Here is a 16,007-nt window from a genome sequence, read left to right as displayed (position 1 = left end):
TTGGATTTTTTTGTCTGATGCCCAGGGTGCATAGCTATTACTGACTAGTATACCTGCATTTGTGTTGTTGAACTGATAATTGTACCTGTCCGTTATATTTGCCTTGCCAAATGATACAGTGGATAGTATCATCATGACAGTAATTTCTAGTGTAGTCTCTTGTAAGGGTTGTGAAGTCAGGAACTACAATGTGTATCATTACTTTATAACCTCTTTAATGTTTTCCAGTACATACATATGCTGCACATCATAAGACACTCCATCACATTCAGATGTCAGGATTGTATGACAGCACTGTAGTCAAACTCATCAGAATAGCAGTACAGTATAACGATCTCTTTTGCAGGAACTTCACCAGACATATGCAGCAGCTGGAGAGACCACAGGGTTTTCTCATCAAGATAACACAGGGCCTACCTTCTCACCAACGCTGCAGGTAAAATTTGGAACAAACTTCCCCATGATATTATATCCATCTCTACTTTAAGTCAATTCAAAACTAAGCTAAAAACACATCTGGGTTCAATGCGAAGTTGCCATTGCCTAAACCCGGGATAGTCTACTCTAGGCTTGACTAACAGCCTTAACACCTGAATCTCCTACATCTCCTTACTATCCTAATCCTCATTCATTTTAGATAAATTAGATGGAATATCTTATCATGCTCTAATTTTGTATGTAAATTGCTTACAATGTTATTTAAATGTTTTTTGTCACATGTGTTTGGAGCTTTTCTCCCCGGGCCTCCGCTGAAAATGGACATGCATCCAGTCGGATCCTCCCGGTCAACAAATGTAAAATAAAAATAAAATAAAAAATAAAAAAATAAAAAAATGACATGATGTATGTGGGTAAATTAAAAGACATGCCACTGTCATCTGTCTATCACATTACATTGTAACTGTTACTCTAAGCCCGTTACTTTTGGTTTAAGCACTTGGGATTCAGGCCAGTTGTCTTACATTAAGAAAATCTGTAGTCTACACTTTGGTGGGAGGAAATGATAGCCGCTGCCCTTCTGAGTTGTGAATTGCTGGTTGAATGCTTACCGTGGCTGTTGTTCTAAGTCTCTTTTGTTATGGTTTAAGCACTTGGCCTCCAAACCAGTTATTTTACATTACATTACGAAGGTTTGTGGTGTGGACTCTTGTGGCAGGGGAGTATAGCCTACACCCTTCTAAGCTGGGAATTGCTGGGTGAAGGCTTACTGTGTCTGTTATTCTGAAAGTGTCTTAGCTCTGGTTTAAGTACTTGGGTACCAATTATTTCACACTAGGAAAGTTTATTGTCTACACTCTTGTTGGAATAGTCTACTGAATTGCTGCTTTATGTAAACTATTTGTTCTTCTGTTGTGATTGCAATTTTTTTGCACTTTGGCCTTCTAATACTTCTGCCTTTTGTAGCACAGGCTCAACATAGGCTTGCTGAATCTAGACTGTTTGGTATAAATGGAGTACTAAAACAGCCCACTTACATTAAGAAGGCCCTCCTGCACCTATGTGGCAGAACTGTGCAGCCAAGAACACATCTGAGTTGGGGACTGCTGGAATAAGGCTCACTGTTGGCCTTCCCCTTTGTTTACTTTTTAAAATATTTTAACTTCGGCCTTCTAATACTTCTGCATTTTGTAGCACAGGCTCAACATAGGCTTGCTGAATCTAGACTGTTTGGTATAAATGGAGTACTAAAACAGCCCACTTACATTAAGAAGGCCCTCCTGCACCTATGTGGCAGAACTGTGCAGCCAAGAACACATCTGAGTTGGGGACTGCTGGAATAAGGCTCACTGTTGGCCTTCCCCTTTGTTTACTTTTTAAAATATTTTAACTTCACTTGTATTCCTGCGTTGTGTTTTGATGGTCTGCACTCAGTTTACCATAGCTGTTCAGAGCTTGCTTTGTGAGCAACTCAGTTGTGCACTGTGAAACATTGACATATTTTATAACCTTAGCCCTCCACAGATTAGACACATTTTATTAGTCTTACACAAAAACCTAGTCCATCTAGCCCACTAGTTACTACAGTACATACCCTCCATAATGGGCAGACAGTTTCTCACCATTTCTCCAGGCAGCCTGATGTACATGGACATCCTGAGGCAACAGAGCAATTGCCTCATGCATACTGACAACCAGTTACTGGTAAAACAAACTAATACAGTATGTGTCAGCTGTATCTATACTATGAATTAGGAATCAATTCTCTCACATAACAACAAACCAGATATCAAACATGTTGTCAGCCCATGCAATTCACCTCTTGCACATAAGCTCACAACACATAAACCCACATATACAGAGGTACTTGCTAGAAACCTAACTAAAGATTGGAGACCTCCCAAACGCAAAGCTACTGCACACAGTGCAGACCCAACAGAATCCTCTACACATAATAATAATAATACACACACCAGTGTCTTAGACAATAAGCCCCTCAGACAAAACACCTCAAAACCAAATGTCATGCTCATAAGCAGCTCCATTGTGAGACCCACAGATGTCCCCCCTTGACAGGCTGGGCAAGGAGAAGGTCACAGCTGCCTGTCAGGTGCCACGGTAAGTCAGATCACTCCCACATTCAAGTCTCTCAACAAGTACCATTATGACTCTGTCAGAGTCAATGTTGCAGTGAATAAATGGAGATGTACCCCACTGTACTATATGAAGGTACTTGCCTCCTCTATAGTGGCATTTTTAGGCAATGTCAAAACAACTAAAGTCCCAACATAAAATAATCCACCATAGACATACTGAAGGTTATGCTGCTTAATGCAAGGAATGTAAATCAGAAACTGCACTCACTGGAAGAAATCCTTACTTTGGAAGATTCCCATGTCTGTGCAGTCGCACAGACATAGTTCAAGGCCACAGATAGCACCCTGGCACTGCAAGGGTACAATGCCTTCTACACATTCACACATCAAATCGAGCATGAAAGAACCAAAGACAGAGATGTATACATCTTCATTAAAGACAAATACACTGCAAGACTGATCAAAGAGTATGAATTGCAGCAATACTCCAAGTCCAACTAAATGTACATAAAACCCCCTTCCATACCATTGTTAGCTACAGGTCCCCACCATGAACCACAAGAACCACTCTGCCTACTTGGACCTTCTTGAGTCACTCACTATACAGCCAAACACCTTGGTCGTGTGTGATTTCAACTATCCGTCCATTGATTTGGAGTCATATATGTGCACAAACACACACACCCTAATCATATATGTGCACAAACACACACACCCTAAGTTTCCTGGCCTTTGTTAATACACAGGCTGGGTACCAGATAGTCTGCACCCCCACAAGGGGCTAGAATGTCCTAGACTGAATACTAACCAACAGAGTGGTCTTTGCACTAACCCATGTGTATTGGCCCCCCTGGTCAGGTCAGATCACAATTCAATCTCATTCACAATCACACCCAACACCCTTTCAAGAGCAGAAAGGATGAAACAGTTATCCAAAGCAAATTACAAGCTCCCAACCAATGCCATAAATAGTTGCAAACCCCTTGCTACCACTGTCAATAATGACTGCTATACAGAGATGTACATAAATAGCCTGTATAAATACCTATACAAATGTATAGAGTCAGCTGAACATGAATGGATCAAAACAAGTTCCTCACAGAAAACAAGCCACCCTGGTGGGCATCAAGCATACATAAGTTATACAACAAGTGGAAGAAAGTAATGTCCAAGAAAAAGAGGGAACTGACTCAGCAGACGAAGGACACCCTCCACAACTCAAACAAGGAAAATCCTCTACATCCACACACAAACCTAAAGTAGCATCCCTACCTAAAGATAATCAAGAAGCATTCTTTAGCTACGTCAAAAATCTAAAAGTGAAGGGCCTGCTTTGTGCCAAACTAGTAGTGGTTGTTACTACTCATACTGACTCTGAGGACATCACCAACCTGCTACAGACATTCTGGGGCAAGCTTCACCCCCCTGTCCCTACAAGACATACCCAAAGTACACCTGTTATCAGTCCTCTACCTAGTAACCTTGTATGAACCTCAGGTGACATCTGCTTGGGGTCGAGGCCAGTGTCTGATCCTGTCCTGGTGGGATGGTTGTACATACAATAATCTGATAAAAGCCGATTACATCAGCATCGTCTGTTCAGCATATGGTGGTACATCAGCATTGCCTGTTGAGCATATGGTGACAAAAGTGTCCCTCATGCTGGTGTTAAAGGAGCTCAGCAATGTCAACATTTGTCTCTCTCACACACACATGTACACAAACACCTGACTGCAGTCACAAAACAACCCCTACTTTAGTACATAGACTACAGAGCACAAGTGTCACGGCACAAGTCTGACTTTTACATGTCTGCTAAAAGTGGATGACATCAGCAAGCCGTGTAGGAGACAAGAGTTTGGAAGGGCTGCATGAAATGGATGTGTAGGCCTCTGCAAGTATGAAAAGACTAGCAAGCCATGCCATGGGAGAAGTAACTGTAAGACAGCACATCTACCTTGCTAAGTAGAGACAAACAGACATCTAGTTGACTGCAGTGAGAACAGAACCTCTACCCAAGTATACAGACTACAGAACTCAGTACTTTACTCAAGTGCCACAGCACAAGTCTGACTTTTACATGGTTACAGGTGAACTTATGGTAGATAACATCAGCAGGCCATGTGGGGGACAACAGGTTGTGAGGCCTGCATGGGCACACTGATTCATAGTTTCATATGAGGTCAGTAGCCTAACTGTATTGTGTGTCTTAGGTGTGTAGAAGCCTAGCTGTGTAAAAACACAAGTACTCTTTTTTAGCATAGCTGGATGTTTGAGTTTAGTACAGCAAGGTTGTCAGCACCACTGACTGGCCATGTCCATGAGGGAGCACACATTACATATTACACTTTGTAGTGCAGTCAATATATGTGGGCAAAACATACTATGCCCGCAGGGTTGTATTGCTTGGGGGGGGGGTGGACAACAAATGTACGTACTGTGAATATATGATGTATACTGAGAATGTGCCCTGAAAAACTGATTATATGTACAGAAGAGTAGCTGAATTTGGACTGTCACCTCCAGACAGAGAAGTGACAACAATGTAACCATATTGTATAGCCAACTGGACCGAATCAAGCGTGTCAAGTAGACACATTTGCGACATAGAGAGCTATGTATAGGCCGATTTATTTTTTTGGAACAGTTGCCCTTTTTTGGAGAGAGAGAAAGACAGGAAATGTTGGGGAAGGGACGCAGGTATGTCTGGGGCAGGTAAGTTGGCAAGATGAGGAAGCAAATGCTGACAGGACATACAAGACAAGACAGGGATGGTGAAAAACAAAAGAGATGAGTGAACACCATGGTTGGGGTAAGTGGGTAGACCTCACAAACCCATGGATGTCAAGCTGGGTGACAGTGAGAATCAAGTTCTCACCCACTGGACTGTCATCAGTGTCACCTCACTGCGCTGATGGCTGCAGTACCTGACGTCTGTGTCACCTTGTGTTATTCAGCACAATGATGGGAAGCAGAGTCTCCATTTGGTGAGCCCACAGTGTGGCACACAATCCTATGCACCATCCCCAACAGTTCTCGGGTGATAAAATCACCCCCTCTGCCACTGCTCCTGGAGGGAACCATAGGCCTGTCCTCAGAGGGGGGGTAGTACCTGAGGGGCCAGGTAGTGCAGGGGCAGCAGAAGGAGTACTACCACGTTGCTGCTCAGATGTGCTGTGCCTTTGTGCCATAGCTGGTGGAGTGGAAGCAGGTGGATCCCGTGGGCCAGGCGTACCTCACTGTGCTGTGGGGGAGGGAGAGAGAAAATAAGGGCTGGTATGACCGATTGCATAAGTTGTCTTATTTGCTTGTTTAGGCTGAGGAGGGTGGTCTTCCAGTTCTGGGTTTTCACTTTTCTATTTGTAGACAGCAGCTTCTTTTGCTTACTGTATAACCTAGTATAACCTAGTAATAACATGTGCGTGTCCAGAACAAGATAACAAGATAACAGTGTCCCACAGGCTGCTATAAAAGGCTCCCTGCATTGTCCAACAACAGATCTCACACACACATGCATCCATTTGACAGCAGTGAGAATTAAACCCCTACCTAAGTACATAGACTACAGAACACAGTACTTAATGCAAGCACCACGGCTTAAGTATGACTTGAAGTGTGTCAGACAACACTTTACAGATGATGTCATCAGCAGTGTCTGATGAGGACAAGACAAGTGTCCCACAGGCTGCTGTAAAAAGTTCATTGTAAAGTCCAGCAACAGCTCACACACACACAAATACACACACACACACACACACACACCAACCCCCTCCCCATTGGACTGCAGTGAGAATAGAACCCCTACCCAAGTACACACACTACATAACACAGTACATAATGCACATGTCACGGCACAAGCTGGATTTTGGTAGGACTGCAGGCGAAGTTATAGTAGTTGACATTGGCAGACCATATGGGAGACAAGAGGTCGGGAGGCCTGTATGAAATGGATGACAAGCCATGGCATTGGAGAAGTTACTGTGTGATACACACTTCTGTTCTTCTGTGTAGACACACACACACACACACACGACTGCAGTGAGAACAGAACCCCTAACTAGATAGGACACAGACTACAGAACACAATACTTAATGTATATGCCATAGCACAAGTCTGATTTTGACAGAACTGCAGGTGAACGTACAGATGACATGGACAGGCCATGTTGGAGACAAGAGGTTGGGAGGCCTGCAGAGGCACACAGCTTCATAGTGTCATCTGGGGCTGGTAGCGTAACAGCAGTAGACGCTTTCTAAACATAGCTGTGTAACAACACAAGTACCCTTATTGAGCATACTTGGTTGTTTGAGTTTTGCACAGCAAAGGCTGTGAGCACCACCAATTAGCCCTGTCCATGAGTGAGCACACAACATTATATATAACACTCTGTATTGTGATTGATATATGTGTGGAAAATGACCCCAGGGTTGTAGTGCTTGTTTGGGGTAGTTGGGGGGGGGGGGCAAATGGATATATTGTAAATATATGATATATAGTTACATTGTGCCCTTAGTTGGCAATGTTTCCACATGAAGTTTCATGTCATACAAAGGAAATGGCCAAAAAACACCAATAATAAAATATCATATATACAGTTCCCTGGCGTAATGAGCATTGGATTTGCGCAATGTTTAATAAAGTGTACACGTACATAAGACAGGCCTGTTTTCACAAAGGAAAACAAATGTGAGCCACACTGCTAATGTTTCACAGTTACTATTTTGTGACATATATATGCTACTATACCCCAGTCTCATCCACACTCCAGGCCGGCTTTTCACGTTGGCTAAGAGCATTAATTGAATGGATCTGTTTTTTATTTTTCTGTGCTTTCTAGGGAATGTTTTTTTCCTGTTTCCGCAATGTTGTGCTTTGCGCAAACTGCATAAGCTTAGCCAAGCTTCTTTACGAGATGTGGCGCATTGTGCAAAAGTTGAATTAAAGGAAGACAAAGAGGAAAAGGGAATAAAAAATTGACACATATGCAAGGTCTGTACAAGCACAGTAAAAACTGATAGTACACATCACAAATTTCTACATATGTCAGGATTTGAACCCTCATACCAATACAGCTTCAGAAAACAGGAGGAATGTGTTAGTCTTCTTTGCCACACAAACATCAACAAAATGAAGTCATTCTTCACATGAGCTCCATTAGAATGTACAATGCTATCAAACAATCAGCTGTTTGTACATTTAATTATCTTTACTATATTTGAACATAGATCAATTAGTGCACACACAACCTGTCATAACTATGCTCACAAATATACAGCTCTGTCTCACCTTTCTTTGTTTCTTGGTTATTCATCAGTTATCTAATGCAGTGTGTAAGCCATTCCATATTGTTGGCCTTAACATGTCAGAGGATATTCACTGGAAATAATATGATACACAGTTGCCAACAAATGAAGTCCAGGTTGGAAGGCACAAACATGCATTTATTGTTCTTTTGGGGTAGCATAGCTGAGTTTTTGTTATGGCAGGAACACAGGAACAAGAATATACTCCTCTTTTTTGGGGGGGGGGGGGGAGACAAAGCTCAGTTGCTGTTATGACACAAGCAAGTTTGAAGTCTAATACTGCAATGTGTATCATCACTTTCTATCTTCTGTCTTTAATGATATGGTGCTAAACTGAATCCATGCATGGAACATCAGTATTCTTAACAAGTACGACTATGTGAATCTTTCATGCCAGAGGCCTACTAATTACTAATGGACAAATAGAAGTAAAATAAGTGTCTGGTATCACATATTAAGGTACGTTCTGTACAAATTCACCATTATTTCTTTACTGAACCAAGTTAGGAAATACAAGGATATGCCATAATATTATTAAAGAATGCACTCTAGGTTCAGGACTTACCTTGCAAATGCAGCAGTTGACACACTTTTAGTTCAGGGCTGACTCTGTCTGATGCAAGCAGTACACAGTCAATACATGGGGAGGTAAAGGTTGGAAGAGTTGCATGGCAGCAATTTTACTATATGTATGTGAATAGGAGAAAGGTATTAGGTCCCTAGGTGGTCAGTGAATGTGCCATGCGTTGTCTCTTAGCCAAAGCAAGGACATACTGAGCACGCCTATGTCTGCCTACAGGGACAGCAGCTGGAGGTTATTCCTCTGAATACTCCTCTGACTGTGGCTGTGGTGACCTAGGCATTGGCAGGGGGATTTGTGCCCCTTCCCTTTGCTGATCCTGCTGCAGCTGTTTCTGCAGAATCAGACTGTGAAGCATAGCACATACTGTGAATATATGTGTACATGTGAGTGGATTATACTGCAGGGCTCCACTGGATATATCTATGCACCAGAACTGTGACTTCAGAAGCCCAAACACATGCTCTATGATGTTTCTAGTTTGAGTGCGTGCTTCATTATGGCATTCTTCCATGGGTGTGTGTGCACTTCTGATGGGTGTCATCAGCCATGGTTCCAGGGCATAGCCAGCATCCCCCAGTAAATGGCCCTATGGGATGTCTCCCCTAGCAGACATCTGGTACAGCTGTGATGTGTGCCAGATATAGGAGCCATGATAACTGTCAGGGTTGCCAGCACACACATTCAAGACAATTCTCTGGGCATTACACATGACTTGACAGATGATGGAGTGGTATCCTTTGCAGTAAATGTAGATTCTACCCTGCTTACCAGGTGGTGCCTTAATGTGTACAAGAGTGCAATTATGGCACCTAGTACTTCAGGGTAGTGCGCTACATGATAAAAAAGTTCCATATTGCTGGCCCTCTCTTTAGAACTACGGGAAGAAAAATATGTGCTTAATGGCATGTATGAGCACAGCATCCAGAAATTAATGGAGGATCCTGGTGGCTGATGCCTGTGACACACCAATAATGTCCCCAGCTGGTCCTTGAAAAGTACCAGTAGCTTATATTCTAAGGGCTACACATACTTTAGTTTCCACTGGGATGGATTCCCTCGGTTGGCTCTGGTTCTGAGTTGAGGGTGGCAGAGGTCACAGAGTTCATGTAATGTGTCCCTGTCCACCCTGTAGCAGTCTACAATCTACAGCTCATGTAGCACCTGGAAAGTTAACTTGGGCCTGAACACTCTTCTCCTTCTCGGCCTAGGCCTATTGTCAACAGCACCAGCAGCACTGGCTTCAACCTCTCGCATGTACAGATGTAGAATAGCTACAGCAGCCCCTAGCATTGTCAGTTAGAATTTTCTTATCTCTACTCCAATGGTATTGAAGGATTGAGCAAACACCAGAATGGAGGCTACATGGATGCGTTATACATCGTTGAATAGCTCCACCATGTTGGATTGGTTGATTGCCATGCAATTCATCTGCTATGCTATAATCAGCATCTATTAAACACACCTGTTGCTTGCTCATTAGTGTACGTGCACCTCCGTGCAACTCTGCGCACCTTCGCATAGATAAGGTGCGCATAGGCAAAATTGATTATTTGTTTCCTCTGTTCTTGTGCTATCTTACAAACATGGACCATAAAAAGTGAAGGAAAGGTTGCACACCCTGTAGTCGAACCCAGAACCATATATATTCCGGCCCTAACACATACGTGTGCTGCCACAGCAATAGTTACATAACAAGCTTGAGAAACCTGCCATTCATTCCTCTGTTTTTCGTGGTTGCACTAAGCACCATATTGTGCAAAGAACTGCAAAGAAAAAAAAACAATTAAACTGGTTAGAGACCACATATTTTAACAACCAAATAATGAGGATGATACAGAAGTTGGGAATTGTGCACAGCTTACATGCACTTTCACCCTTCACAGCCCTACATGCATGTTCACCTCAGCAAGTATAACCTGACACACCCCCTAATGTCAGCATTCACTGTTGACATGCATTCAACATGAACAGTGTGGAAATCCCTACACCAAGTGAGCATCCCTACACAGTTACTCTTTTTTGAGATTCAACAATTCTGTATCTTCACCGTGCTGACAGCCACAAATCTACACAATTAGTAACTGTGTAGGCAGGGAAAATGCATGTGAGCCCAATGTTGCAAACACAAGGGAGGGTATTACTTTACCTATATATGTGCACAGAGGAATACATATTTTAATAAAATGGGACTGTAATCCATCAGCTATATAATGCATATACTTGCATTAAAGTATAACGTCTGTTTCAGAACATTTAAACATTTTAGCAGCCTGTATTACTATGAGTATATTCTTCATTTCGTCGTGGGGGAGCAAAGCTGCATTTATGTCATGGCACTTAAAAAGGTATCTTTATATTTATTACTCTGATTTTCTAGCATCCACAATGTGTAATTAGGTAATGTGCGATGTTACATGTTAAGGTCAGTTCTGTACAAATGTAAGAGCTTTTACTTGCTCGTTTCCATGTCAACTCCTTTCCGTGGCTGTATTTGGAAAGTTTTGTAATACACAGTCAACAAGAACATGGAGTCTACATGGTTGCTTTAGAGGTTCTTGAATCTCTCCACCATGTTGATTTGCTTCATTAGCATAAAATTCAGCTACTTATGCTGTAATTTGTATGCCACAAAAGTTTCCGTGTTTGCTCACGAGTGTGCACCACTACTCAGTTCAATGAATCTAAAATGTTTAGTGGCCATGTGCGCATGACACCAAAATGCGCACACTGTCAAAATTATCATGTAGGCTTTATTGACTCACCCCATGATTCTTTTGTTCCCTGTAAATTCTTAATAATTATTGTAATTTTTTTGAAACTCTAATGGAGTTTTTCTCCCCAGACTTCCACTGAAAATGGGCCAAGTGCCCAGTCGGACCATCCCAGTAAGCAAAAGATAATAAAATAAATAAATAAAAGAATACTATTTACATCTTTTCTTAGCGAACTTTGTAATGTTAAATTGTGTTCCCTTGTTTTCTTACATACTTTTAAGATGGCGTCCATCTACGGATTCCAATTAGGTATCTTAAATTTTGCTGTCAAGCCCTCACAATCTACTTTCTTCAATAATGTGAAGTTCTTACACTCCCTCTGTTTACGTGGCTTCTGGTGCAGAATGTCCACCAGTTTAGCTTCCCTGCTCCATACTGCACCTCCACTGATAATATCTTGGCTTCTGGCGCAGAGCGTTCAGCAGCTTAACTTCCCTTCTCTAAACTGCATCTCCACTGATATCTTCCCGAAGGCAAGGTCTCCAAAACTGCAAATTAACACCCCAGCTAGGTCTTACCAGCTGTTAGGCATGGAGGGATAGAAAACACAGGATTCTTCTGGTGTTGCCTCCTCTTATACATAGTACCATTCCACCAGCCTTTCCTGATGCACTCACACACAGCCTGCTTTATTTTGTCAACTGATAGAACTACCCAAATTCCTTTCCATCAATACTGGGGTTGTTCCCTCCAAATGTGCCATTACTTTCATAGGATTTTTGCATTCCTGATGCACAATGCTGGGTTGAATTTAGACATACCTACAATACTGCTTTGCCTCTACGTATTTTTCTACATATTTTTGTGCATCTATTCTATGTCATCAAGAAAAAGGCACACTTCTCAAAGATCTTTTATAATATCAGTTATTTAGACACTGAAAATGAGCAGATGTAGTGGTAACCCACTTTTGCTTTTTTGTCCCAACCCCCAAAAATATAGGTATTTACTTACTACAGCCATATAATGTATTACCCAACCAACAATTTGCCTTTGCTTTATAATTTAGAAATCTATTCCACGCCTTTCTAACATGTTCACTGATCAATACACAGTCTAAGTCGTGTTCATAGTCTCATTTAGATCCAAAGAAAGGGCAGGTATAGCTAGGAACAGATGAAAATGGGGACGGGTGATTTTAAGAAAATTAAACATACACTATGGAAAACATACATCCTAGTGCTTCAACAGCTGGATGGAGGTGTTTGGTGAACCATACTGCTTCTCATTAAAGGAGAGTTGCTGGAAGACTAAAGGTTGATTGCAGTAGCTCCCTTATGCAAGGATTGGAGATACAGGCAATTACAGGTCTGCTTGTCTCATATGCATCCTAGGAACAGTTACAGAAAACTTATGAAGGAAGGATTTCTAAAGCAAATTAGCAGAGTTCCAAAATGCTAAATTGCCGAGCACAAATGTCTTGCCATTCTTTAATGTCCCATCTCTGGTTCAGGAATATCACTGATGCTGAAAAATTAAGTTAAATGGTAGTGGTGTTTCTGGAGCTCAGAATGCCTATGACACTGAAACTAATGGGGAAATCAAAGCAGAAAGATGTGGTAAACTAGCAAACTGACAAGCAGAGGATAACAATTTGGCTGGGTGGGTCGGTAAGCAGTGGCAAAATTCTAAGAACAGTCCTACTTTTAATACACATGTAGGAGTTAATTTGGATAATATAACAATACTGAACAGCATACTTAACCTGTGCATCACACAATTTTCTAGAAGGCAATACTTGCAAAATCTGGTTTAACAAAAAATTCAATACATTTCCAGTCTCTGGCTACCATTAAAACCATGTGCTTGAGTACCAGTCAAAACTCAGATGGGAATGGGATTTCAATAAGCCTGGGATTTTATTTTGTATACACACTCATATACAAGTACTTTGGTTCCTTCAATAGTCTGCTTTTCACTTTGCCCTAATTAGCATACTTTATTGTGTTCCTGTTCCACCCTATATGTTTTATAGCACACCACTTGAAAGGAAAAAATGTGCAGTTGTATACGTTTGCTGTAGCACTTGCTATTTCACTGCCTGAACTCCTACTGTGTACTGTTGTTCAGTGGACTGATCCAATACATTTAGTGTTATTCCAAACACATTCTGTTTATTCACCCTGTTCTACGAACTGTATCAAGAAATTGCATACTTCAGTGCAAATTCATTAATATATAGCTCTCAACCAATCAGGGACAAATCCAGGAATAATCAGGAACAATTTTAAAACACTGATGCCATTAACTTGAGACATTGGCAGAATAAGAGTATGTGAATTATTATACATTTTCTGAATAAAATAAATTTGAGTAAAAATCAAGAACATGAGAGATATGCATTCATATATATTTAAGTTGAAGAGCTGAGCATCTCAATCAATACGACTGAAATTCCTTAACTTTTACATCCAAAGTCCATTCCAAGGAATACAATAAACCATAATCTCAATTACATGCAGTAGCCAGCAGGTACACAGAATATGCATTTTTCTGTTGCAAACTAATAACAGACAAAGGCCAGCTCTTTCTATTCAAAATACCTGTTTTTATACTATAAGAAAATTATCAGTTTAGTTGATACCTGTCACAGACTTCACGGAATATTGGCAAACACCGCTCTTTTCTGGAACTCCTACAGTGAAGTTAAATCACATATGCCTTTAAATTTCTAATGGCTAAAAAAGGCAGAGATTCGTGACGTCCGCTGTCCACGCCACTGTATGACCACCTGTTATCGTATTGGCGTAGCCAATCTAAAAATTAGTGGAATGACTTGCCAATCATATAAAAGTAAATATAAAATAATCCAATAGGAAGTTGAAGAAGGCGGAGCTTTTTAGGGTCGTACGTGTGCTATAGGGAATCTTTGCATGATTTCCGGATATCACAATAGTCTTCGTAGAGTTCTGCTTTACTGCGTCGAGGGATTGTTATTGTTTGTAGGAAAGTCATTACCTATTTTTGTACGCTGGTTATAATCTCATTGGTTGTGTGAAATAAATAAGTACATTAATAAGAAATAAAAAGAGCCAGAGCTTCATTTTCTGGCATCTACTAAGTAGTAGGATTCTTGCTTTCCCTCGCAATGAATTAAGCTAGTTATACGCGAGTATGTAAATTAATGCAAATTCCAGAATTGGACGATTTTTAAATATTGCTATTAATACACTTGAAAAGGTAGTAGAACAACATGTTGTGCAACAAACTGCATTTTCTGGACCATTAAATGTGAAACAACATTTTGGCTCACTGGTTTATGACAACAACAAAACTTTTACGAAGACTGGGCAAAGTGCGGCGATATTTTATTTGACTGGCTCGCCCGGAGTTTCGCGCAAGAGTGGGCGCGGCGCGGATGATTGACGAGCGAACCTGCATATGAAATGAGGTATGATTGACATCCATTCATATGAGCCAGCCAAGCAACCTTTTCTCAGATTCTTGATAATGGAGACAGAAGAGAAACTGTAGGATAATTACTCATCTTCCTTCCTTTATAATATGGAAACTAAAGAACTTTCAATCTATTATAAAGGGAGTTTCCAAAATAGATGTTTCTAAGTGGTTAAACTTAAAACGTTATGCGAACCTTTAACATGCATACATCAAGGTCACCACCACTGACCTTTAGACATGTATTACTTTTTGAACAACAGCTTTCATAATTTGTGCAGAATTTTCTCGACAGAACCACAGTCATTGTATGTTATCTTAAGAAGGTTGGAATTGATTCTAACAGAAATACATATTAAACTCCTGAAATATTTCACTTATATCTGTTTCAACAGCTTTACTTTCATCATTCATCATGTCATGTTATGAACCACATGCTCTTTAGTTCTGTACAGTATTCTAATAACTTCTAAGTGCGGCATTTATTTGCTTGGTATTTTTTGCATATTTTTTATATGTATATTTATTATATTTTATATTTATATATATTTATTAATGAGTTTAGTAATCCACTGATGTAAACATAAGTAAGACAGCTGCTCCAGTGTATCAATGTAAAGGTCAAGCCAATTACTACTAAAATTACCAGACAGTGCTCATAAAGACCTGGCAGTTGTCTAAACTTACTAAAACACATTTATCCTCCAAGAAACACATGCTGAATAGTCAACACAAATGAATGTTGGCCCACATATCCTAATTTAAGATTTTGTGACATGAAAAAGTTCAGGAAAACTACATTTCACCTCAGTAAATCATCATCACAAAAAAATGTTTGCATCAGCAGTTGTCCTGGGCGTTGAAGCTCCTGATATACTGCTTGTAGTTTTTGTGATTCATACATCTCACCAGCCAAAACCCCTTTTCCCATTTTTGCACATTTGTTACACATTTGTTTGTCTATGTCCCAGGGTCCAAGATGCTTAAATGGTTGGTCTGAAGTTGAAGAAAAGTAACAATTCTTCAGTGTGCAGTTTTTTTATCATCAGTGCATATTCAGCGATATTTTACTTCACTGGAGTTTTGCGCGTAATTACAATACATAATAAATATTTTACTGTTGCAGACAGTACGCTTGAATATTCAATGCTTGACCATGACATCAAACACTGCGGGCGGTGTTTGGGCGGTGCTTGCTACTGCGCATCTGGTGAGCCAGTAAAGTAAAATATCGCCCTAATATTTTTTGTGATGATGACTTACTGAGGTGAAATGTACTTTTCCTGAACTTTTTCGTATCACAGAATGTTAAATGCTAAATTAGGATATGTGGGTCAACATTCATTTGTTTTGTCTACTCAGCATGTCTTTCTTGGAGGACCAATTTATTTCAGTAAGTTTAGACAAATGCCTGGT

At 40.7% G+C, this 16,007-nt stretch overlaps 1 protein-coding gene across 2 annotated transcripts in view; it reads right to left on the bottom strand.

Moving 5' to 3' along the window:
- TM7SF2 (transmembrane 7 superfamily member 2) overlaps positions 1-13,887 on the bottom strand; it is a 435,806-nt gene extending 421,919 nt beyond the window's left edge. The window contains exon 1 of one of the 2 annotated variants that reach the window (XM_044075830.1): positions 13,780-13,887. The gene's annotated coding sequence lies outside the window, so the exon portion shown is untranslated. The remainder of the gene's footprint in view (positions 1-13,779) is intronic. The other variant, XM_044075831.1, reaches the window with a different exon arrangement.
- Between the last annotated feature and the right edge of the window lie 2,120 nt (positions 13,888-16,007).

This window comes from Protopterus annectens, chromosome 6.part1 (assembly GCF_019279795.1).
Source record: "Protopterus annectens isolate FY-2018-M chromosome 6.part1, PAN1.0, whole genome shotgun sequence".
NCBI lineage: Eukaryota > Metazoa > Chordata > Ceratodontiformes > Protopteridae > Protopterus > Protopterus annectens.
Note: the sequence above shows the minus strand (reverse complement) of the source record. Positions and strands in the feature narration are given on the sequence as shown.